Below are 24,111 nucleotides of genomic sequence, written 5' to 3' on the forward strand. Positions count from 1 at the left end.
GATCCCTCGACCCCTCACAGTCCGGCTTCCGAGCCAATCACAGCACCGAGACCGCCCTCATCGCCGCCACCGATGACATCCGAGCCCTGATGGACAATGGAGAAACAGCGGCCCTCATCCTCCTTGACCTCTCCGCGGCCTTCGACACGGTCTGCCACCGCACCCTAGTGCAGCGCCTCGACAACGCCGGAGTCCAGGGGAAGGCACTGGAATGGATCATCTCCTTCCTCGACGGAAGAACACAGAGAGTCCGCCTACCACCGTACAAGTCAGAGGCCACCGAAGTCATCTGCGGCGTCCCCCAAGGATCCTCTCTGAGCCCAACCCTCTTCAACGTCTACATGAGCCCCCTCGCGGCCATCGTACGCAAACACAACCTCAGCATTATCTCCTACGCCGACGACACCCAGCTGATCCTCTCCCTGACCAACAACCCCGCCGCCGCCAGAGCCAACCTGCACGAAGGGATGAAAGAGGTAGCCGAGTGGATGACGACCAGCCGCCTGAAACTGAACTCGGACAAGACGGAGGTCCTCATCCTGGGCTCCTCGCCCTCCGCCTGGGACGACTCCTGGTGGCCCCCCGCCCTGGGCACCGCACCCAAACCGACGGACCACGCACGCAACCTGGGCTTCATCCTGGACTCCTCCCTCTCCATGACCAGGCAAGTCAACAACGTCTCCTCGGCGTGCTTCAACATCCTGCGCATGCTACGGAAGATCTTCTGGTGGATCCCCACCGAGACCAGGAAGACCGTCACCCAGGCCCTCGTCACCAGCCGGCTGGACTACGGCAACGCCCTCTACGCCGGGACCACCGCCAAGCTCCAGAAGAGACTCCAGCGGATCCAGAACGCCTCAGCCAGACTCATCCTCGACCTCCCACGAACCAGCCACATCTCCGGACATCTGAGAGACCTTCACTGGCTCCCCGTCAACAAAAGAATCACGTTCCGCCTCCTCACCCACGCACACAAAGCCCTACACGACCAAGGCCCGAGCTACCTCAACAGCCGAGTCAACTTCTACGCTCCCAAACGCCACCTCCGATCAGCCAACCACGCCCTCGCCGCCGTCCCCCGCATCCGAAGAGCGACATCAGGAGGAAGGTCCTTCTCCTACCTGGCCGCCAAGACCTGGAACTCCCTCCCTCCCGACCTGCGCCTGACCCAAGACCACCTCTCCTTCAGGAAGAAGCTGAAGACCTGGCTGTTCGAGCAGTAGCGGCCCCCCCCCCCCCCCCCCCAGCGCCTTCAGACCCTTCGGGTAGGTAGCGCGCTCTATAAGTGTCACTGATTGATTGATTGATTGACAATGACGGAAACTATTGATGCAGTTCAGTAGCTTTAGGAATGCAGAGGAGGAGGACTGAACTGATAACTGGAATCATAACATACTCTTGGCAGACTCAGAGGCAGAGCCAGGCTGAACCGGGCACTGTGAGGCAGGAAGTAAGTGAAGGGTCGAGGATACAGGTGGGGGCTGTATCGCTCTTCAGCGAGGACTCAGAAGACAGGAGCTGAATCTGGTGTCCGGGCCCTTTTGAGGCCTAGCAACGGGGACTTTACAATGGAATAACGTGCACACTGAGAAACGTGGCAACGTAGCTTTACATAGGCCTGATATTCGTGGTATTCACGAGAACTGGAAACTGGCATACTAGAGATGGACACAACTGTAATTGCGTCTTTAATCAAACATGGGGAATAACATATGCATATTAATCATGCACATATAACATATGATGGAGGACGCGTAGGGACACAGAACATGGCAAAATTTACTTTTCCACATTCCCTCCTTGTCACTACGTTTCCTTCAGGAAACATCAATATTCATGATACCATCTATCATTTCATACAGTATCATTTGTTCGTCTCGAATTTTCTTGGAACGGGTTTTAGAACGGGGCTTGGGACTAGGAATACATGATGTAGCACAAATGCCGCAAATCGCAGGGCCACATTGTATACAGAGGCAGCAGCTAAATATGATCGCTACTGCAATACCTAGAAAGGACAAGACTTTCCATCCCCAGGCGGAAATTATATTCCAGAACCAACCGGACCATGTCCAGGTGCCTGGATTTTGGTGTAACAGATGGGCAATTTTATGGAGTCTGGTTATAGCTGAATAAACAGACGGCGCGTTATTTGGAATGAAAATGCAGCAACTAGATCCGATGACTCTACAGGCCCCGCCCCTATCGGCCAATATGACGTCAAGGACGAGACGATTTTGGAGCACGACAATTCTCATAAAGGATTGTTCTTCGGTTAAATTACTTAGAGCAGAAGTAGTCTCAATTACTACTGCTTCGAGTGTTCTGGTTAATCTACGTATCAGTTTACTATTCACGACTGTACCTAAATAAGGGAAGACACCTTTATTAATATCTATATATTGTTCTAGAACAGTTTCAGTATAATCGACAATCGGGAGGTTTCTCTTGTGTCTAGTATGTACTAGGTGGGAATTCCTATGGTAGTCGGGTGGGGCTAGAAAAACAGGTGGCAGTAGGAAGGCAATGTAACAGGTTCCCTCCCAATCGAGGGGCAGACGAACATATGCGGTCTGACCACAAACAAAATAAGAATGACGTGAAGCTTTGAAAATAGATTTCCTACTGTCACTATACTTGATAATAGTAGTACAATCACTATGTCCTACGTGTACGGAACCATTATTTCGGACACATAATTCGCCTTTGACTGGTAGTACTGAAATAGCAGGTAAGTCTGGAGTAGTATCAGACTGAACATTCAGGACCATGAAATTCGAAGAATAATTACCTAAATTATACACTTCATTTTCTAGATCTAACCCGGTTCTGTGGGGGAGACCTTGCTTGTCTGGAAAACATGTACTGTTAAGAAAAGACATATCTGTTGAGGATGACGTTAACGTGGACCATGCTCCACACGAACCATTATGTGAAAATGGATAAGGAAAGAGTGGCAGAACTCCCTTCGGTGTCTGAAAAGGGGGGAGTCGACCACACACCCAACAATTAGTGGCATTGCTGGTCTGGTGTGAATAATGTAACATGCGGATGAAAGAATTATTTCGCATAGCGAGGCGGTAAGAGAGTTCATGAGGAGGCAGATCACTAAACGTATGCTCTACTGTAGCATTAGCAGACTTATTTACATGAGAAACTAGAAAATACAGGTAAAACGCATAACTGGTGCAGGAAATCATAATGCTGAGAAATAATACGAAACATAGAAAAACGATACATCGGATTGAGTTTTGACTAACTCTCTCACTATGGGGGTCTATTTTATACATGTCAGAAACAGTCTAACCGTTTCACCTAGGGGAGGACTTAGACAATCAAACTGGCTGACTTATTTTACTAGACCGGAGTTTCAACTTATACTCCTGTTGCGGAGTTTTCTCTAACAGGGGAGGGTTTGTAGCAATGTCTTTTGCGGGACAGTCCTTAAGAATAGTACTTTGGCAATCCTTCGAATCCTGGGAAATGTTCTTTGAGACGGGTTTCAGTCCATAAAATTTCTTTACGTGCGAAAGGTGCACCCAGCCTTTGCGACCCTCCAACTTCACGGCTGTACGGGTGGCGAGGAGGACCTGTCGGGGCTCCTTCCAGCGAGGCTCCAGCGGACTTGAGCGGTCAAAATTCCGGACAAGAACCATGGATCCTGGAACGATTTCATGCGGTGCCACCTCGGTATTGTCTGGAAATGCGGCGGCAACCTGTGAACGACAAGAGTTGAGGGCAGACATCAAGGAAGCTAGGTAATCTGTCAGCATATTACTTGAAACATCGGTAATACTTCGGGGTCTGGGTGTACCCCACATGTTAGGGGGGCGGCCGAAAACGACCTCATACGGGGATAGACCTGATCTGGAATGTGCGACCATGCGCATATAGAACAAAGCGACTGGCAGAGCTACTAGCCAGTCCACACCTTTCTCTTTACATACTTTGGCGATGCGGATTTTCAGGGTCTGGTTATGTCTCTCTACGAGACCGGCTGCTTCAGGATGGCGTACACAATGGAACTTCCACTGGTACCCTAACAAAAGGGAAACGTGCTTCATTAACTCTGAGGAGAATGGCTGGCCGTTATCAGAATATACGACCCTAGGGAGTCCGTAACAGGGGAAGAACTCACGAACCAACTGCTTGGCAGTGGTCGCGGCTGTGTAATCTGGGACTGGATATGCTTCTGTCCACCTGGACAAAGTGCATACAACTACAAGGACATACTTGAAACCTCGACATCGCTCCATCTGAATATAATCCATCTGGAGGACTTCAAAAGGGTGGTCAGGAGGTTGGAATCCACCTTGTTCCACCGGGACACTTTTACCTGGATTAAACTGACAACATATCATACAGGTACGGACTTTTTGCTTGGCTGCAGCTCGTAAATGCTTGTTGAACCAAATGTTCTGGATACTGTCTAACATAGCTTTTTCTCCTAAATGTGCTGGACTATGTGCGGTATTGATAATGACTTGAACCATAGAGTCGGGAAGAAACCATGTGGCTTTTCCTTTCGTTACCCATCCCTGATCTGTCCGGACCCCTCCTTGTTCGGACCATTTCTTGATTTCATCTGGAGTAGCATGTAGCTGGATATCTATGACATCTTGAGTAGGGTCCTTAACTGTCATACATGTAGTCGGATCTGGAGTGTGTGTCATGTTAACTGGAATGTCTGGAGTCTGTGCTGTAAGCTTGGCTGTGCGATCTGCTAGATCGTTACCCTGGGAAATAATGTCAGTAACTTTCGTGTGTGCCTTGCATTTCATGATAGCAATGGATGTCGGTAAATGTATTGCATCTAACAGAGCTTGAATAAGGAGACCATGCTGAATCTTGGTTCCATGAGAAGTCATGAAACCTCTCTCCTGCCAGAGCACTCCAAAGTCGTGTACAACTCCGAATGCGTAGCGTGAATCTGTGTAAACATTTACTTTTCGGTTCTTAGCGTGTATGCAGGCTTGTGTCAGAGCAACTAGCTCTGCTGCTTGAGCGGACAGAGTGTCAATACGGTGTGTCTCAATAACTTCAGTATCAGTAGTCACTGCATACGCGGCGACTAGTTCTCCTGTACTTGTTCTCATACATGAACCATCCACATAAAGTGTCAGGTCGGGATCTGGTAACGGAATATCTGTCAGATCTTGTCTTGGCTTTGTCGTAATATTAACTACTTCCACACAGTCATGTGTGGCAGGATTTGGATTAGCTGATGGTAACAGTGTAGCAGGGTTCAGGATGTTGCAGCGTCTGATTTCTATGTGTGGCTGGAACAGTGTCAATTCATAACCTGTTAAACGTGCAATTGTCAAGTGCTGAGTCTGTGTTCGATTTAAAAGAACTTCCACGGAGTGTGGAACTTGTACTGTCAAGGAATGTCCTAATACTATGGAATCACTTTGTCTGATAGCTAGTGCTGTGGCTGCAACTGACTTGAGGCACGCAGGCAGAGCCTGGGCTACAGGATCTAATGTGCTCGAAAAATAAGCACATGGCTTGTATTGTCCTGCTTGATCTTGTGTGAGAACAGATAATGCTGTACCTTCGCGTTCTGTGACGAAAAGTGTAAAAGGCTTACTGTAGTTTGGTGTAGCTAGAACTGGAGCTTGACATAGGGCTTTCTTTAACTCATTAAAACTGAGTGTATGTTCAGATGTCCAAGGGAGGACAGTCGATACGGCTGCCTCCTGTGTCGTTAACTGTATCAGTGGCTTGGCTAGAAATGCATACTGAGGAATCCATTGTCGGCAGTAAGAAGTGAGGCAGATAAAAGCACGTACCTCCTTCTGGGTCTTGGGCTGAGGAAGACTCGCTATTAACTGGATACGGTCTGGTGTCAACTGCCTACCCCTCTTGGACAGTAAGTGTCCTAAGTATACCACTTGCTGGACACAGAATTGAAGCTTCGAAGGGGACACCTTGTGCCCCATCTCGGCTAGGAAATACAGAACTGTAAGGGATGCTCGCTCGCAAGCACGTTCAGAACGGGCTGTGATCAGTAGATCATCGACATACTGGAGCAGGGCAGTGTCAGTCGGCATGTGAATGTTGTCCAGTTGTCTCTTGAGTGCTTGACTGTAAATACTAGGACTTTCTGTGAAACCTTGAGGAGCTCGTGTGAACATATAGCTCCTTCCATTTAAACAGAATCCGAAAAGAAACTGGCTGTCTGGATGAATGGGAACACTGAAAAATGCGTTCTTGAGATCTATGACAGTGAAAAATGTGGCTTCGGAATCAATGGCTGTCAATAGGGAAGAGATATCTGGGACAACTGGGTACTGGGGAATAATACATTTATTAAGTTCTCGTAGGTCCATCACTAATCGATATACTGGGGGTGCATTTGGATCAGTACGTTTCATGACTGGAATGATCGGAGAATTGCATACATTGGAGTCAGTTTCTACAACTACTCCTTGAGCGATGAGCTCGTCAATAATTTTGGATAAGGCTGCTACAGCCTCAGGTGGCAATCTGTACTGTCTGATTCGTGGTAACACTACACCTGGCTTGAGAGTCACACGATGGGGTGTGATTTGCATGTAACCTACATCAGTTGGACCTTGCGCCCATAAATGCTGCGGAACATTGGACAATCTGGGATCAAAATCTCGTAATACATAGTGACCCTTAAAGTCACGTAGGAACAGACGTATTCCCTCTGGGGAACAGCATATAACTGCACCTAATTCTTTCAGTGTTTTAATGCCTAACAGATTTTCTGGACATGACTTAGTAAGTAACAGATCAGTAGTACGGGACAATGGACCTACTTCTAGAGTAACTGGCTTTGATATTTCATTTACGATAGGTTTTCCTGAAAATCCAAGGGAAACATTTCTTGAGCCTGAGAGCGGAGCCCCTGGAACTTCGGCATGGCTAATTGTGGTCCTACTTGCCCCTGTATCAATCAAAAACTTTCTGTCTTTCCCTAATACTTGACTGTGAACATAGGGACCTTCTTGATCTACAGGTATCTCGATGAGAGGCAAGCCTACCTCCCTCTCTAGGCTGTTTCATGAATACGGTTGGTACTCTGGATACTCGGACTGTGCATACTGGTACATCTGCTGTGTAACATGCCGTGTTGCAGCGATGGGCTGCGGTGCTGTAACTGTCTGTGGTGCATTCTGTGGCTGAGGAATCTGTGAAACTTGTTCTTGTCTAGGCGGACGTGGTCTTTCTTTAGTCTTACCAGTAGCTATGTTGTGTTTCAGAACTGCACACTCGTTTATAAAATGACCTGGCTGTTTACAATAATTGCAGTTCCCTTTAACGGGAGCTGCAGGATGACTGGCTTGATTCGGACCCCTCTTCTGACTGTCTTGAGGAACAGATTGTGCAACTAGTACTTTCATTTTCGTGTCTTTCATACGTTTTCTCTCATGTTCTTGCTCTTCCCTGATTCTATTCTGGTGGTATTGGAGCATCTGTAACATCTGGGACGGGGTATTAGCTTGCCAGGTACTTTCGACTTTCAAAACTCGATTCTTAATTTGTGGACTTGAATTCTCGACTAATTTAGTAACAAAAAGGTGAGGGTATGACTCACTACTTGTCTTGAGGCCACTGTTGATGCTAAAACATTTCTCAAATCTAGAATAAAAATCACTAATGTCTTCGTCTTGTTTCTGTTTACAGGCTGAGATTGCATCCCAGTCTTCCTTTTTCGTTGTTAACAATCTGGGTAAAACTTGAATCAATAATTCAGGTAATTCTTTACATTTCGCTCCAAGACCGGTACCTGGTACTCGTGCCTTATCTTCAGCTTCTAGAACTGCCCAATCGATCTTTTTCTCTCCCACCTCCCATTCTTTTTCCTTGAGCTTTTCATACACCCCTGCGGGCAACAGAACCTTTAACATTTTAATTATATCTGGATACGTGTATTCTCCCATACGGAGCATGTCTTTTAATTCTCGATGGAACCCTGCTGGATCTTTATCATGACAGGGAATTCATTTTTTCATCTCTAAGAGTTCCATCTTTGTGATCGGGGTGTAAACAAACACTCGTTCTAGTTCGCCACCCGTTCCTCTAACTGGGTGGACTTCTCGTAACGGATTCTGTCTCTCCATGTAAAATGGTTTATTTTCTGGGGGTGAGACATGAACAAAATGCGGGTTCAGAAACGTTCTATATTTGTGACGCTGTTCTAGAATGACACTAATTAAATCGGTACCTAAACCTTTCCATCTATACTGGAGTAACTCGTTCAGGATATCATGTAACGGGCCTGGATCAGAGTGCTGACCCTCATACAATGTAATGAGGTGCTGAATCATATACATACCCGCCAGTCGTTGCTCGGCTGGGGGCATTTTCAGAAACATTTGTGCCACTATTTCGTCTGGAAAGGTGGTAGAATCAGTAGTCCATCGGACTGCTGATCGGGCTAGTCCTTGTTCATGCATAGTACTTAACTCACTGTAACCGATTCGTGATTTCAGAATGTGATCGGTAGCTTGAAACACTTGTTCTAGAGAACCTTGTTCTGGTGCTGGATGATGGAAAGTTGACTTGTGTTCTAGGCGTAAATGGCGATCTGGGACTCTAGATTTTCCTACATACGCTATTCTGGCGGAATTCTCGTCGTCTAACTCTTCAGTATCAGAGTTACTTTCTTTCTCGCTTACTTGTGCTGCTTTACGCTGTTCGTGTAACTTTATTATTTCTTTACGGATTTTCTTGTACATACTCTCCATAGCACCGACGGTCTTGTGCTTACCCTCGGCTATATTATCACTCCACCTTGTCAGGGTTCTCATTTCGGCTTGATCTTTAGACGGGTAATCTTGTTCTCTTATTAAACAATTAATCAAAAACTTTAGTATCATGAGCTGGATCTCGGCTTTCCTTTGAGACATGACCTCGCTAATGCTTTCTGGATCATCCCCTGTACGGATGAAACGATATATTCTGTCTAGATCTTCCTTCATATTCGGTAGGGTGACTAGATACTCGGCCACCTTTCTTACGCGGAATGAATATAAAACCATATTATCCTCGCCTGGGACTGGATCATAGCCGCATTCATTAAGGGCTTTTCTTATTTCTGCTACAGTCTGATGTCTGGGCGTACGCTGCGACGCTTGTGCATGTAATTCGGCTGACGTTAAACGCTTATGTGGCGGCGGGGTCTGAGGAGGACCTCCCCCTGCGGCCCCTAAACTAGAGTCGTCTACTGATGCTCTTCGTCCTGGCAGAGTGGGAAATGGAAATGTAGGCTGGACTTGTATGGCGGGCTGGACCGGGGGTACCGTAACAGGTACTCCGGTGTCTGGAGGAGCGGGAAGTGCCTGATTTACAGGGACTGGCGGAGCGCGAACAGGATTTGCATATTCTGGGACTGTGTCGTCCAAATAGGACGAAATAAAAATATCAGCTGCGGTCGGTTTGTGACGTAGCTTGGTCGGAACTAATGGTGGCGGGAAATTACTGGATGACTCTGGGGTCGCTTTTGGCAAGCCCTCGGCAAGAAGAGGATACATACCCCTAATAAGAGCATGCCTCTGTCTGTCTGACTGTTCGGCTTTAACTTGTTCACCTATCTCGATTAGTTCTTTTTCTTGTGCTCGTTCTAAGGATTCTCTACTTAATTCTGACTTTCTGATTTCTTTTTCGGTTCTTTTATGAGATTCTTTGCGCCATAACTCGATGGCATCTTTCTGTGACTGTCTGGCTTTCTTTTTCCATAATGCTTCTTCTACTCTCATGATGCACTCGGCATCCCATGTACCCGATACGGGCCATCTATACTTTTCTTCTAACTGTTTGGTATACTCTACCCATAAATCTAGATATAATACGGCGCTTATGCCATGCTTCTGATACATAAAATGACCTGGACTGTCCCTAGGCGGAACTGGAACTGCTGCTTCCAGCAGACCCTTTCTAGTTTTTAACTGACGTAACTTAGAAAACAAGGGCATGACTGAACTGTAATCTAGACACAATACAATACACAATGAACACGATACTTATTCCCCATTCATACCACGACATTAAAATACATGAAGAACATTCAGAATAACAGTTCGAACAGAATACTACCTGGAATACGGAAAACAGAATACATGAATTTTCTCGAGAACAGAACTGACTAGAACAGAAACTAGATGTACTGCTGAAACAGTACGAAACTTACCGGTCTCATAAAGAGACATGTCAGGACCCGCATCCACCGAAGTGGACACTTCGTTTGTGGGTCTGTGTACCACCAACCCACGGACCAGAGTCAATTAAATTGACCCTGTCTAGATACTACCCCAGTAATGGTACTCACCGGGCAGTAAGAACGGAAGGCCTCAGACTGGACGGGACTGCTTGGACACCGGACGGACGAACTTCGGACTTCTGTTACGGGTGGACCTCCGGATACCTCGGACCTTGGACTCTCGGCTTGGGCTCTGGTCGGGACTCGCCGCGTTCCTCCACCGTCTCGTCTGGATGCTGGACCGCCTCCTCCGTCTCCTCCGTGGGCCTGAGGGATACTTGAAGCAGAAATATCTGCCGGTGCGCAGAAGAGTTCCGTCACGACTGCAGAGGGTCAGGGGGTCGGCGTGGCTTCACCGACGCGTGGGGAAAGGGCAAGTCCCTGTTCGGGCGCCATTATGTGGTAAATAAATAAATAATACCCTATTTTTGAATGGATAAATGAATAACAGATAGCTCAATAAATAAGAGTCAAGATTCGAGGTAGTAGGAGTTTTTGCAGGTTTAATATAGCATAAGGACAGGAACAGGACGACCTGCACGGGAATAGGATGGCAGCTGCCGGGGACAGGATCGGGACAAGGGAAGCTAGCTTTTAATAACAGTACATGAGCATATATACATAACGCAAACACATAGCATTACATTGCAATAGGCGTAGCAGTGGGTGGAGCATAAAGCGTGACGCGTAGCAGTCGCGAAAGATAAGGGTGAGAAGAGGTGTAACAGGGCGTACACATAGACATGTGATGCAAACGTAACAGAATATGTCATGAATGGGACGGAAACCGTGGAGGGGGCTACCTAAGGAGCCGGGACCTCTAACCTGATGGTGCGCGCAAACTGGCAATGACGTGTTACTAGGAGAAGCTGGGGGCTATGAACTCTGTGCTAGGAGCAGAGACTGAAGTCTGGAGAGTCAGGGTGACATGTACCTAAACCCTATCTAGTATCTGATGTTTAGGGAACATGTTGATATAAACTAGAAGTCAGGAGGGGAAAAGCTAACAGACTCTAAGACTGGAGCATGCATTATTCTACATGTAGTGCGTGATGAAGAATATTAAATGACCATTAATACAGTATTTCTCTAACATGGGGCCGTAAAGGCTAGACAATGACGGAAACTATTGATGCAGTTCAGTAGCTTTAGGAATGCATAGGAGGAGGACTGAACTGATAACTGGAATCATAACATACTCTTGGCAGACTCAGAGGCAGAGCCAGGCTGAACCGGGCACTGTGAGGCAGGAAGTAAGTGAAGGGTCGAGGATACAGGTGGGGGCTGTATCGCTCTTCAGCGAGGACTCAGAAGACAGGAGCTGAATCTGGTGTCCGGGCCCTTTTGAGGCCTAGCAACGGGGACTTTACAATGGAATAACGTGCACACTGAGAAACGTGGCAACGTAGCTTTACATAGGCCTGATATTCGTGGTATTCACGAGAACTGGAAACTGGCATACTAGAGATGGACACAACTGTAATTGCGTCTTTAATCAAACATGGGGAATAACATATGCATATTAATCATGCACATATAACATATGATGGAGGACGCGTAGGGACACAGAACATGGCAAAATTTACTTTTCCACAGTCATGCTCCCTGAAGGGCATTAGATATTTCAAATAAAAACTGCTAGATTTGCATGTCATGCCATTCTTCATATGACTTTTTAGGTAAACACTATTTGTGGAAACATTATTTAAAAATAGTATCTGCATTCTATGCAAATATCCTTTATGAAAAATAAGACAAAATACAAGCAAAAGAGACTTTTAAAAGATACCACTAAATGGGATAGCAGCACAAGTACTGTTCTGATGTCAAAGGAAGAACCATATAGGCTTCACTACAAGGCCCTTGTAAAGCCACAGTATGTCTGCCTTTCTGTGATGTTGTGGTGTTGATAGTTAGTAGAGTTCCTGCAGTATGTGGACCAGAATTAATTATTTCCCAATAATTCCTTATTTATAAGTGTACCCTCAGGTTCCACATTAATCTCCAGTTAATCCGCCCCTCCCCCGGTTACCAATGCCACAGTATCATTAACTCTGTGCAGGGAGGTGGGGGCATAGGGCAGGAGGAGTTAATCTGTGATAAGGCACTATATTACACCCATATTATGTCTTTCACAATTATCTTCTTGTTTACATAATCCTATTGGCATTTCTTATGACAGAGTCTAGTTGGTTATGTTGACAGGGAATGGAGGGCATACCATGTGCAAAGTTTTGTGTCAGCTGGTTATACATTCGTTATTCGGAGGATAATGAAAACTGCAATTGGTAAAATTGATTGCATTCAAAAGATTTCCTTGTGCAAAATGAAAATATCATCAGCACAAATGAAAAAATACATGGAGCAGCAAGGGTAGTAAACCTGGGATTGCATCTAAATTGTACGCCTTTCCTACAGGGGCGTAACCAGGAGAAATATCTTCAGTCCTCCTTGATATTTCCTCTTTCTATATGTGCTGCAGACAAAGACATTTAAATCTCTTTCCTAGCTATAACAGCACTGTAACCTACGGTCTTAAAAAAAGGGGGTAAAAACATTTTTCCCCATTCAATTTCCCAGAAGTATTTTAGACATGACTATAGCCTGAACTGCTGAACGAAATTACACTAACTCTGGCAGGAAGTTAGACCTTGGTCCAGAAATGTGCTTTTTGTGTTTTGATGTAAACCTATTCAATATTTTTTTAGCGATCAATGCTTAAACTCTTTGTATATCTAGAGATAACGAGGCTCCGCAGATCTCAACTGATCTCATATTGAAATTTGGTTGGCTGCCACTACCTCAATCAGGACGTAGTGGCAGCCATCTTAGTACTTGAAACTTGGTCCCAAGACGTAAGAAAAAAAGGAGAAAAAGACACCAGGGGCAGGGTAGGAATACCTGACATATCAAAAACTCTAACTGTTAAAATAACAAAAATATGAAAATAAGATAGAACAAAACAGCCATATGCGACAAAGTTTTCATCTGTAACATTTTGTCAAGATAGCCGATTTACAAAAGTTATATATTTTTTCAATGGATAGACCCTACTGGTCACCCGAATATATGACGTTTGTAGGTTCTCCAGACACACACAATACTTAGAGCCAACATCTGAGCTGCATCTGACAATGACTTATCATTGGATACCAAGTATGCAGCAATTCATATTGTAAAACATAAAGTGTGAAAAATGTGTATGAAGAAAACCTGTGTATTTCTGAAATGTACATAAGATAGTTAGTTTACGAACAATGCTTATTTGTACATTTCTGAATTTGTGGGCTGCCATACTATCGTGATTGAGACAGCTTTTTGAAAAATGTCATCTTTCATGCACAGTAGCTCACATATAGAAGCCAGAAAAGGAGAGAAATCCAATTAGTAATGAAAAGTTTCTACTATTCTGTTTTCATGTGTGTCCCGATAAAATAATACTCAACTTATGTTGCTGGGCTTGGAGAAATCACATTGAACCCAGCAAAATCAACTTTTTTTTAATAATGTGGGTAGCCACTACCCAGGGATACCTACCAGACCCACACATTTCTGATAACTGGACACCTGAGGGAGTCTAAGATGGTGCAAGATGAGTGTCTCTCACATAATTTTCCTACCCAGAAGCCCTTGCAAACCTCAAACTGGCTAAAACACACATTGTACCCACATTTCTGTGAAGAAAAGCTCCTGAGTATGGAGGGTCCAAAAATTTCCTACCCCCAGCATTCCCCCATCCCTCCAAATAAAAATAATGCCCCACCTGTGCACCTGTGTGGGTAGGGTTAGTGCCCCTGACACTAAACGGCCCAGAATACAACATGGACACATTACATTTTTCCACTGAAAACCTACCATTTTTTAAATGTTGGTGGCTACATTTTTTGTTACCTAGCTCAGCCGGCACCCTGGGAAATCTACCAATCCAGACAGTTCTGAAAGCTAGACACCCAGAGGAGTCCATTGTTGTGTGACTTGAATGGATCTCATTAGGTTTTCATCCAGAAGCTCTTCCAAATCTCAATATTTGACACAAGCACACATTTTCCTCATATTACTGTAAGAGAAAGTTCTGGAATCTTCAGGGATCCACAGATTTCCTACCACTCAGTACTCGCACATGTCTCTTGATAAAAATAATACCCCACTTGTGTGGGTGAGCCTACTGCGTAGACATCGTTTACTACGCATCCATTTTAACGTGGTACTATTACATCGTGGTTTTTACTACGCAAGTCGTTACAGCGACTTGCACTGGAGGGCACTGTTGACTAAGGAATAGTGTAAAATACTGTTTCCAACACCTTCCCTACTGTATGGAGACTAGAGTTGGAATAGTAATTCACACTGTTCTTAAATCCAGCGCCCCTCCAGCAAAAGTCTATGTAACGACTTGCGTTGTGAAAACCGTGATCTAACAGACAGTGTTGAAATGGCCCTAGGTTTAGCGTCATACATCCGCCTACTGCCCGTGACAGGAAAGGGTCCCGAACGCAACATGGAGGGTTTAAATGTTTCCACTCAAAACCAACACTTTCTTTGCAAATTGGGTAGCTATGTATTTTGGACCCTAACTGAGCCAGCACCCTGGGAAACCTACCAACCCTAGGCATTTCTAAAAAGTATAATCCAGGGTGGTGTGATTTGGATGGATCTCATAAAGTTTCTTTACCCTGAAGCCCTTGCAAACCTTAACCTTTGGCTAAAAACACACATGTTCCTCACATTTATGTGAGGGAAAGTTCATGAATATGTGGGGATATACAAATTTCCTACCACTCAGCATTTCGTCACATCTCTAGATAAAAACGGTAACCCACTTGTGTGCGTGGGTTTACCGCCTATGATAGGTACAGGCCCAAAAGGCAATGTGGCCAAACCTAATTTTTACACAGCAAATCTATACTTTTTTGCAGTGTTGGGGACTTTGAAATTTAGTGCATTGCTTGCCCAGCAGCCAGGAAAACCTACCAAACCCAGACATTTTGGAAAATTAGACATTTGGGGGAGTCCAGGGTGATGTGACTTGCATGGATCGTCTGCATTCCTATGCTGTCTTTGAAGAAGGAACTATTTCCAAGAGAATGGCACTCAGATTTGGGGGGCCTCAGGGCTCGTCCCTGAGCCCCACCCTATTTAATATATATATATATGAGTGCACTAGCGGATATAGTTACTCCTTTTGGCATCCACATTATCACCTACGCTGACAATACTCAGCTTGTGGTTGCACTTGATAAAAAAGAGAATACAGGCTTGGATTTGGCTTTATGCCTGGAAAAGGTGTCAAGCTGGATGGACGATTCTTACTTGAAGTTAAACAGAGCTAAGACTGAGGTCATGCTCCTGGGTAATTCCACTTACCTGACTATAGGATCCTGCTGGCCCAGTTTCTTGGGGATCCCTCCCGCCCTAAGGACCACATTAAGAGTCTAGGTGTATGGCTTGACTCTGCGTTAGATCTCAAAGAGCAAGCAAGTAAGGTGGCATCCTCTTGTTTTGGAATCTTGAGAAATATTGGGAAGATCCCTGTGCTTCCTTTTTCAGCTAAAAAGATATTAGTCTAAGCCTTGATTCTGTCATGCTTGGACTATGCTAACGCCTTATATCTAGGAACCCCTGCCAAAACTATAAAGAAACTACAGATTGTTCAAAAATGTGCTGCACGCTTGCTCCTCAACTATCATCAATACACTGGCTGCCCATCCATGAAAGAGTCGAATTCAAAACCCTATGTATCATGCATAAAGCTCTCTCAGGCAAAGACCCCCACATTATCAGAAGCATTATTCACCCCTATCATCCCAGGAGATCTCTTAGGTCAGATAATAAACTACTGGCGGTAACTCCAACAATAAAACAAACTAGCTTCAAGCCTAAGTATCTGACTTTTACAAAACAACTTAAAACGTATCCATTCCCCTAAAACTGTCTATAGTTGGAATTGTAACGCAATTAGAGCTGGGATGCTCCTGAGGAGCCATGCACTCTATAAATAACTTTCTATTCTACTCTATGCAAATCGTTTTTTACCCTGAAGCTATTGCAAACTTCAGAATTTGGCTAAAAGCACATTCTTTCAACATATTACTGCTTTGGAGTTCTGAATTCTGTGTAGATCCTCAAATGTCCCACCATTAAACTCTCCCACATGTCCCGCGATAAAAATGGTACCTCACTTGTTTGGGTGTGCTGAGTGTCTGCGAAAGAGAGTGAGAGTTACGATCTCAGATCTTACGGATCTTTTAAGTTGACTGATTTGCAAAGGGTGTTAGCAATAATAAAGCAATTACATCTTCATGAATCCCATTTGGCCCCAGAATAAGGACCAAGAATCGGTGATTAAAGTTAAGGAGTTCTATTTCCTAATTATTAGTCAATCCAATATATATGTGTTGGAACTGGCCCTTCTTGCAGGGTCATCCCCAAACTTTTTGCTTCTTCCTCCCTTATTTTTCCTGACCCGTGGCTGTTGGCAATAGGACTCTGCGCACTTTACCACTGCTGATCAGTGCTAAAGTGCATATGCTCTCTGTGTAAATTGTTATTCTGATTGGATATACATGTTTGGCATATTTGTATCACCATGAAGTACCTAGTAAAGTGCACTGGGTGTGCCAGGGCTGGTGATGACAAATGCTACTAGTGGGCCTGCAGCACTGATTGTGCCACCCACAGGAGTAGCTCTAAAATGGTGTCATAGGCCTGCCACTGCAGTGCCTATGGGCAGTTTAGAACTGCCATGTCCTCCTGGTCAGTGTCCCCACTGACCAGGCCTAACCCTTCCCTTTTTGTGCACATCAGTCACCCCTATGGAAGGCCCAAGGTACCCCCCTGGGCAGGGTGCAGTGTATGGTAAAAGGTAGAACATGTACTAGTGCAGGTGACATGCTCTGGTAGTGCATGGCAGCCATTTTCGTTTTTCACTACTGTAAGGCTATCTTGCTCCATAGGTTAACATGGGGGATGCTGGCTACAGTGGTTAACAGCATTTCTTCCCATAGGAACAAGATAGGACATAAGTATCTAGTATCCCTGAACTCAGAATTTAATAACACATCTTTTAGGAAAGGTTGTTTTTAAATCCTGTGTTTGAGAACAGCACTTTTAGAAAGTTGCTGTTCTCTTGTCTGACCCTTCTGTGTGCCTGGGCCTGTTTGTGTATTGACTGTCTGGTTTGAGAGTGACAGGGGCTGGGGAATTCCCCAGGAGGCTGGATGAGTCAGCACTAGGCTGAATGACTGCATTTGCAACTGGAGTGGTGGGAGGAGTTAGCACCTGGGCTGAATAGGGCTGTGCCTGCCTTCCACAATGCTGGCTCCACCCCCCTGCTGGGCGGCTGAGGACCCTGCCCCTCACTCTGAAAGGAAAGATGCAGCCAGCAAAACAAAGTGCTCAGGATCCACCCAGAACTGGTTCAGACCGGGCTCAGGGCCCACATGCACCAAGAGAACAAAGACTTTAGGGGTATAAGTACAGGACCCCTGACAACAGAAAATTAGATCATCCTGGAAATCAAGAAGGAACCTCTGCCAAGGAGAAAGCTGAAACTAAAGAAGGAAGATTGTCCTGCTGTTGCTCTGCTGGACTGACCTGTTGCTTTGCTGCCAAGGAGAGGGGAAGGACTTTGCTGTTGAGCTGTGTCCCCTTGCTTGAAGGAATCTCCAAGGGCCTGAGAAGAGCTGGCTCCCTGTTTTGAAGTCCCAGGAACAAAAGGACTTCACCCCAGCTTCCCTGAACTCTGCTGAGAGAGTTCTGTCCTTCCTAGAGTGCTTGATCCAGTTGTGGGGCCTCTGGAAGTTGTACCTGAGCTAGGAAGCTTGAAACTAAGCTTGAGTGACTTTTGAAACTGAAAAGTGTCGCATCGCTCGCTTGCGGAGCGCATCCCCGACAGTGCGAGAAGTTTCCCGCCGCTACGGAGGTTGAGATCGTCGCAGCGCCTGACGCCGCTGCCAGAGACGTCGCATCCTTCGTTTGTGGGACGCACCAGACCGGTGCGGGAGAATCGAACATCGCAGAGCCTGTCGTCGCTGGGTGAGAACGCCACCCCGCTTGCTTGCGGACCGCATCACGTCGCTGCGAGCATCATCGCAGAATCAACGCATTGAGGAGCTGCGAGGGAGAGGATCCCCGCTGGACCGCGCATTGTTGCCCCGGAGATCGTCGCAGCCCCTACGAGATCGTCGCATCGTGCCTTTGCGAGAACAGACTTCCTACGGAACCTACGCATCGGAATCCATACAAGTGGCCTTCCTCCCCATACAGACCGGATTCGTCGCAACACGCCCGCTGCTGCAGCGGGGCTGTCGCATCGCCTCCCCAGGCTCTCAGGAGCAACGCATCGCTTGTTTTCCACCGCACCAGCTTCTGCTTTTGGAACTTTGTTGCATCTAAAAGGTACTGTGAGTAAACGTGACGCAACTGTGAACTTTTCACGCATCAGTAGAGAATTCTAACGCAACCTTAAGAACTCTTTTTGAAACCATATTCTTGAACTGTGTATGTTGGATTTTTGTCGTTTTGGTCTTGTGTAGTTTAGATTAAAAATACCTTTATTTTTCTAAACTGTTGTGGAGTCAGTTTGTGGTGTTTTCACTGTGTTACTGTGAGTGTTGGTACAAATACTTTACGCATTGCCTCTGGTTAGCCTAGACTGCTCGTGCCAAGCTACCTAGAGGGTGAGCAGGGGTTATCTCAGAGGGTTATCTCCTTGCCCTGACTAGAAGCAAGGGTCCCTATTTGGACAGTGGTACCTACCTCTGCCAACTAGAGACCCCCAGATCTAACATTGGTGGCAGCGGTGGGATTTGAACTTGTATTTGTACTTGACCCACAGTAATTGGTGTACATCACTAGTGAGGGCAGACCACTACGCCACCGCATACCACGGTTACGTTTTTTATTTTTGGTTCTATTTTTGATCATAACCCTGAAAGAATCCAAGCATCATGTCTCAGAATGGTAAACCAGCAAGTGATGTTGCAGAACTGGAGTTTGATATTGAAATGTTAAGTGATTAAAAAGTTGGTCAACTCAGGCAGTTCTGCAGGAGCTTTGGATGCCCCATGAAGCGCAGCTCCAAGAAGGAGGAGCTACAGGAGGCCGTAAGGGCCTGGTGGGAGACCAAAGAGGCAGGGGAGACAGATGATGCAGAAGTGGATGAAGATGCACAAAGGGATGGTTTCAGGCCACAGGATCTGCCTGTGTCTAGAGCAGCCTCAAGGGCTGGCAGCAACCATTCAGCTGAAAGTTTTTCCCCAGAGGAGTTGGAGGAAAACCAAAGGGCTAGAGATCATAAGTTAGAAATGTTGAGGCTTGAAATTGAGCTGAAGCAAATGGAAAGGGCGGCGGAGGAGAGAAAAAATGCCCGTGCCCTGGAGGAATTAAAATTGATTTTGGCCCATGAAGTGAGAATGAGGAAGCTTGAGTTGGAGCTCAAGAGGCGTGAGGCCATGAGGGTCTCAGCTGAAGAAGAAACATGGGTAGCTCAAGAGGTGAGCTTTGCTGAGTTGGAGGTGGAGTCCAGCTCAGATGGTGGCAGCATAATTATGATATCTAGTGCTGAGAGAAAGGTACAAACACCCAGAGATGTGGCGCCTGACTTGAGGGAGGGGGTCGACATACACCAGGGGGTTCAGGTTTATGATGTAGTTCCAGTGGAGTGCAGTGTCCCAGCAGTAGATTGGGGGACTGGCACAGGGGACCATATTCCTACTGGTGGGAGGGACACTCTACTGACTCTAGATGAGAGGTACAGGGAGAAGGGTTCCCCCATGGTAGAAATCTTGGTGTGTGTGTGTGAAGACCAGCCAGAAGAGTGTGGGTTGTGTGACAGAGACAGTCAGATACTGTCTTGCCAGTCTCAGGAGAGTGGTGTGGGGTACTTGTGTGAGGCACTGGAGGGTGAGGCAAAGGGTAGCTTGGTTAACAACTGTGGGGGGCTGTGTGATTCATTTGTTTGAGAGCATATTTTAAGTCCCTGTTTCTCAGAGCTATGCCAACACCCGGTGGAGTGTGAGTTCTCTGATCCCAGAGAACTTGCGTTGGAGGCAGACCTCTTGGTGGATTCCAGAGAGTCTGAGGAGGCATTGGGGAGTGATCCCAAAAGGAGTGGCTTAGATATCTTCCAGAACTTTGAGGTGGAAGCGGTTCAGTGTAGCCCAGTTAGGTCCCAGTGTAGTGGGAGGGGTGGAGGGGCTCATGTCCGGTCTCAGTGGAGAAGGAGTGAGTGTGGGATGGTGTGTATCACGGTGCCCGAAACCCAGTCTCCGGGTCTGGAGGGTTCCTTAAGGGAACACCAGGTTGGGGATCTAGACTGTACTTGTAGGCCATTTGAGGAGGATCTCCTAGTGTCTGGTGAACGGGGAGTGCCTGTAACCAGGCCTCCATCAGTTTTGGTGTTTGGCAGTGCCGCTCCATTTGGGAGGGTACAGAAGTCCAGACTGAGGGGTGAGAGGGGGAAAGAGTCCCCAGTGGGAGAACCAGTGGGTCAGGGACCAGTCAGAATGGCTGAGTCCCCAGTGAGTGACCATGGTGACCTCACTTCTGTCCTGTGGGATCTTCCCATGCTGTCAGGTAGACAGGGGTGCGGGAGATCTGCGCCAGGCAGACTGTCACAGGACACATGAGTTGTGTGTCACCCTCAAGGGGGTACTATGTGAGTCCCCAGAAGTCCTGGCGTGCCAGGCAGATGCACAACCGCAGGTTTTGGTCCCTGGGTTGGGAGACCAGGTTCAGGATTTGCCTGACCTGGAAGGAAGGACATCTGTAACCAGTGTCCTGACCAATATGGTCCCCAGAGGTACCCCTCCAGTAGGGAGGGTGCAGCGCTCTGGAAGGGGGTACAGAGGGAGGGAGTCCTCGCCTCTGACCACGTTACAACCTGAGGGGTTAAACCCTAGGTGGGGAAGCCAGGTTCAGGTGTTGTCTGACCTGGAGGCTTGGGAGCCTAGGTTTGAGGGCCAGGCCCGGGGTATCCCCCCTGATCTGGAAAACCAGTTGCAGGATAGCACCCCTGAACTGGTGGATGAATGGTGTGGGACACCTGCCACAGGTGCCCTGGCTATTCTAGAAGGGGGTACCGCTCCAGGTGGGAGGGTACAGAGCCCCAAGGAAGAGGAGGACCTGGTGTGGGGAAGCCCACCTCAGCCTCTTGTCCAGCCGCCGGATACTGGTCCCGGACTGGGGGGGTCAGTGCCAGGATGTCAGACCTGACCTGACAAGAGAGGGAGTGGACAAAGGGTGCCAAGCACCTGGGGCTACTGCCCCCCACCGTCTGATGCCACAGGGGTTTGAGAGCCATGAGGCCTGGGTCTCATCCCTGATCACTGTTGGTGGTCACTGTGGCTTGCTGTTGGTCTGTTGGGACACACCTGTGAGTAAATTAAGGTTAGGTGCTGTACAGGTGGTGTCCACAGGTGAAGAGAAGGTTTCCACATGGATTGGCATGGTGGACTCTGAGAGTATGGATAGAGTGATCCAACTGGGTTTAGGACGGCGTAGAACAGGACTGCCCTGCTGTGTGGGCCAGTTTCCGTGTTCTATCGCCTTAGGCAGGGAATCCCATCGAGGTATCGTTTGGTCTACCCTGGCTTTAGGCTGGAAGGGGGTTGTGTTGGAACTGGCCCTTCTTGCAGGGTCATCCCCAAACTTTTAGCTTCTTCCTCCCTTATTTTTCCTGACCCGTGGCTGTTGGCAATAGGACTCTGCGCACTTTACCACTGCTGATCAGTGCTAAAGTGCATATGCTCTCTGTGTAAATTGTTATTCTGATTGGATATACATGTTTGGCATATTTGTATCACCATGAAGTCCCTAGTAAAGTGCACTGGGTGTGCCAGGGCTGGTGATGACAAATGCTACTAGTGGGCCTGCAGCACTGATTGTGCCACCCACAGGAGTAGCTCTAAAATGGTGTCTCAGGCCTGCCACTGCAGTGCCTATGGGCAGTTTAGAACTGCCATGGCCTCCTGGCTAGTGTCCCCACTGACCAGGCCTAACCCTTCCCTTTTTGTGCACATCAGTCACCCCTATGGAAGGCCCAAGGTACCCCCCTGGGCAGGGTGCAGTGTATGGTAAAAGGTAGAGCATGTACTAGTGCAGGTGACATGCTCTGGTAGTGAATGGCAGCCATTTTCGTTTTTCACTACTGTAAGGCTATCTTGCTCCATAGGTTAACATGGGGGATGCTGGCTACAGTGGTTAACAGCATTTCTTCCCATAGGAACAAGATAGGACATAAGTATCTAGTATCCCTGAACTCAGAATTTAATAACACATCTTTTAGGAAAGGTTGTTTTTAAATCCTGTGTTTGAGAACAACACTTTTAGAAAGTTGCTGTTCTCTTGTCTGACCCTTCTGTGTGCCTGGGCCTGTTTGTGTATTGACTGTCTGGTTTGAGAGTGACAGGGGCTGGGGAATTCCCCAGGAGGCTGGATGAGTCAGCACTAGGCTGAATGACTGCATTTGCAACTGGAGTGGTGGGAGGAGTTAGCACCTGGGCTGAATAGGGCTGTGCCTGCCTTCCACAATGCTGGCTCCACCCCCCTGCTGGGCAGCTGAGGACCCTGCCCCTCACTCTGAAAGGAAAGATGCAGCCAGCAAAACAAAGTGCTCAGGATCCACCCAGAACTGGTTCAGACCGGGCTCAGGGCCCACATGCACCAAGAGAACAAAGACTTTAGGGGTATAAGTACAGGACCCCTGACAACAGAAAATTAGATCATCCTGGAAATCAAGAAGGAACCTCTGCCAAGGAGAAAGCAGAAACTGAAGAAGGAAGATTGTCCTGCTGTTGCTCTGCTGGACTGACCTGTTGCTTTGCTGCCAAGGAGAGGGGAAGGACTTTGCTGTTGAGCTGTGTCCCCTTGCTTGAAGGAATCTCCAAGGGCCTGAGAAGAGCTGGCTCCCTGTTTTGAAGTCCCAGGAACAAAAGGACTTCACCCCCAGCTTCCCTGAACTCTGCTGAGAGAGTTCTGTCCTTCCTAGAGTGCTTGATCCAGTTGTGGGGCCTCTGGAAGTTGTACCTGAGCTGGGAAGCTTGAAACTAAGCTTGAGTGACTTTTGAAAATGAAAAGTGTCGCATCGCTCGCTTGCGGAGCGCATCCCCGACAGTGCGAGAAGTTTCCCGCCGCAACGGAGGTATAGATCGTCACAGAGACATCGCATCCTTCGTTTGCGGGACGCACCAGACCGGTGCGGGAGAATCGAACATCGCTGCGCGTATCATCGCAGAGCTTGTCGTCGCTGGGTGAGAACGCCGCCCCGCTTGCTTGCGGACCGCATCACGTCGCTGCGAGCATCATCGCAGAATCAACGCATCGAGGAGCTGCGAGGGAGAGGATCCCCGCTGGACCGCGCATTGTCGCCCCGGAGATCGTCGCAGCCCTTACGAGATCGTCGCATCGTGCCTTTGCGAGAACAGACTTCCTACGGAACCTACGCATCGGAATCCATACAAGTGGCCTTCCTCCCCATACAGACCGGATTCGTCGCAACATGCCCGCTGCTGCAGCGGGGCTGTCGCATCGCCTCCCCAGGGTCTCAGGAGCAACGCATCGCTTGTTTTCCACCGCACCAGCTTCTGCTTTTGGAACTTTGTTGCATCTAAAAGGTACTGTGAGTAAACGTGACGCAACTGTGAACTTTTCACACATCAGTAGAGAATTCTAACGCAACCTTAAGAACTCTTTTTGAAACCATATTCTTGAACTGTGTATGTTGGATTTTTGTCGTTTTGGTCTTGTGTAGTTTAGATTAAAAATACCTTTATTTTTCTAAACTGTTGTGGAGTCAGTTTGTGGTGTTTTCACTGTGTTACTGTGAGTGTTGGTACAAATACTTTACGCATTGCCTCTGGTTAGCCTAGACTGCTCGTGCC

This window comes from Lissotriton helveticus, chromosome 10 (assembly GCF_964261635.1).
Source record: "Lissotriton helveticus chromosome 10, aLisHel1.1, whole genome shotgun sequence".
NCBI lineage: Eukaryota > Metazoa > Chordata > Amphibia > Caudata > Salamandridae > Lissotriton > Lissotriton helveticus.